Source organism: Sinocyclocheilus anshuiensis, unplaced genomic scaffold (assembly GCF_001515605.1).
Source record: "Sinocyclocheilus anshuiensis isolate Anshui unplaced genomic scaffold, SAMN03320099.WGS_v1.1 scaffold334, whole genome shotgun sequence".
NCBI classification, from domain to species: Eukaryota; Metazoa; Chordata; class Actinopteri; order Cypriniformes; family Cyprinidae; genus Sinocyclocheilus; species Sinocyclocheilus anshuiensis.
The window spans coordinates 292,600-295,454 of record NW_015546055.1 but is presented as its reverse complement, the minus strand read 5'-3'; the positions used below and the strand labels follow the sequence as shown (position 1 = coordinate 295,454).

The following is a 2,855-nucleotide window of genomic DNA, read 5'->3' as shown; positions in this document are numbered from 1 at the left end:
ATATTTGGGTTGAACTGTTCTGGAACAGTGTTGTAAATACAACTTAACCACTGATTTCTAGTCGTGTCCTCTTTTGGAAGGCCAAACAAAGTAGTTTCGCTTTCACAACGAAACACAAAGCGTCTCCACAACATCGCGGCGGCAGCAACAGCGAGAATAAAAGTAACGCCTTCTTTCTTTGCGTGAACATTTGGGCGGCGTTATGCAAATCTTCCCACATCGTGACGTAGACATGTGGGGGCGTGTTAAAATGAGCCGTTTTAGGTAGGTGTGGATGACTCTTAACTTTTATAAAAGATATCTCTTTGGATTTGAGACTTTAGTCTTTGCAGCTATACAGATCTTCTTTATGCACCAAGAGCTTGTAACACTCCAATGAGAAAGGAAAAATTGAAATCGCATCATATGACCCCTTTAAGATGTTTTTTTTTTTTAAATGGTTATACAAAAAAAATAAAAAATTATGAGCTTGTTAATTAAATTCCAGCATACACAGAGTGCAAATGCCTGTACATTTGTCAAACATCCCATCTGGATTTGGTTTGTAGATTAATTGCAGAAAATTATGTTTATGTTTTAAATGTAATATTTGGTAAGGACTTTATAAGTAATCTATCCAGCTACATTGTTTTTTGTACTGATTAAAAGCACATATTAACATTGCTTTTGTATTTAAAACTTCATATGTTTACAATTAATTATTTCATATTTGAGGTGTGTGTTCTTGCATTAGAATTGCTCTCATTAGCTGCCTGTGTTAGAGCTGTGTGTTATACAGCAGAAATGAACACACACACTATGAAAGAGTGGCTCAGCTAAACTGCTGAGCTGGGACTAAGGGAGGTTTGAGGAGGGTAGTGAGACATTAAGAGCTGTTTAAAAGGAGAGAGAGACAGAAAGGAGGAGAGCGTTAGAGCTGAGGGAATATGGAGCCAGTGTGTGCTCTCTCTGATGCTCTCTGAGGGAGAAAGCGAGAGCTTACAGTCTTCTGACAGTCAGAGTGGCTCTATTTGGGCTGTTCTGACTGCAGGCTTTGATCCTATTGAGCTGTTGTGCTTTGCCATTGTGCGAGACTGCAGATGAGAGCGGCTTACAAAGTCCCTGTTAAACACTGCACACCATCTGTATGTTGACAGCATCTGATGCAGGCCTTCCATGAATACAATTGTTAGTTCTGATTTCTAGCACTGTAGTCTCCTTTCATATTCATTTTTACCTGTGTGCCTTTTTATTCATAGCTGCAGTAGAGAGAGGACACAAAGTGATGCCAGGAAGATGATGTAGGGACATGATGCGAGCTGAAATCAAACTCTCACTGCCCATATGAGCATCGCGAGGCTCAAGTTATCAAAGCATAATAGAAGATGGGAGAAATGATGCAAAAAAAAAAAATTAAGTATAAATGACTTATTTACTACACTGAAAAAGCAATCAGTTGTCTAATACAAAAACCACTGTATGAAAATAACTAGAAAATAAGTAGTAATTTGACTAGACAATATGCAAGACAATATACAGTAAACAATATAAACTAGTGATTTTTTTTCTTAAAGGCATAGTTCACCCATGTCATTCCAAACTTATGGAAGTCTGTTTCTGCCTCAAAGTAAAAATGAAAAACACATTTTAAAATGAAAAAAGTCACACTGTGAGAGATATGAAGTTGCAAATATATGAAATAAAGACAAAACAGCAAAATATAAGTTGAATTGCAAGAAATACGTTCACAATTGGGAGATCTAAAGTCACAATTACTTTAAAAAAAGTTACAATTACTTTTTTATTTTTACTAATTTTTACTACTTTTATTTTGAAGCAGAAACCAGATTTCTTACAAACTTGATTACTTTTTTTGGTTTAATGTAAACAGACACATTTTGAAAATGATCCTAGTCACTGTAAAAGTACCATAAAAATCCAAATTACTTTTGCACGATATATGTAAATTTTCATGATGCTACAGCATTCTGTCATGAACACCCTGAACTACAGACTACACTGAAAAACTTCATGTAAAAAACAGTTTTCACTCCTAAATTCCTAGTAATCGCAATTAATTCCAAACAAATGGCATGTAACACGTCAAAATAAACATTTTATTTTCAAGTATAAAGACGGAAATTGTATTTTCTTGTAAAACATGCTCCAATAATCTTTCAATAAATCAATTTTTATACTGTATGTGAAATCCCACTGCTGTCAGATTTTTTAATTCACATGCAGCAGATTAAAGGGAAAACGTTTTGCTACAAGCACAACGAACCAATAAAAGCTGATATTTATTTAGTGTGATTAAGTGTTTATATTTACACCGCTGGGTTTGGTGTTGAACATATGCATGTTTGTGAGTTTAGCATGAATCAAAGGAATAGTCAAACATGCCTTGAAGGGTCATATTTTCTGCCCCGTTGCCAGCGAGACCATGTTAGCAGCCTAACACAGGTGCCCATCTCACCCTCTGTTTATTTTGAGCGGTCTCTCTTCTTGTGAACGGCCTCGGGCTCTTTTCCTCACACTGCACACACTGCACACATCCAGCAGAATTCTTTTTGATCATCTGCTGACAGACAACATCAGCTCCGGTTGCCGAGGAGCCGTGCTGTATGTTGATCGCGCCGAGTGTGGGTGGGACATATTCCAGCAGAGAAGTTAAACAAGATTTCTGTATCGATTTCTGTCACACTGAACATTTTACAGTGTGTTAAAGTTCCTGATGCCTATTTCTCTCTCTTCCCAGTGATAAAATTGCTTCATCTTAGGAAGATGAAAAATGTTAGAATACAGGTGCATCTCAATAAATTAGAATGTCGTGGAAAAGTTCATTTATTTCAGTAATTCAACTCAAATTGTGAAAC

At 36.4% G+C, this 2,855-nt stretch overlaps 1 protein-coding gene across 1 annotated transcript in view; it reads left to right on the top strand.

Moving 5' to 3' along the window:
* LOC107699243 (autism susceptibility gene 2 protein-like) overlaps window positions 1-2,855 on the top strand; it is a 262,039-nt gene that overhangs the window by 58,953 nt on the left and 200,231 nt on the right. The window lies entirely within an intron of this gene.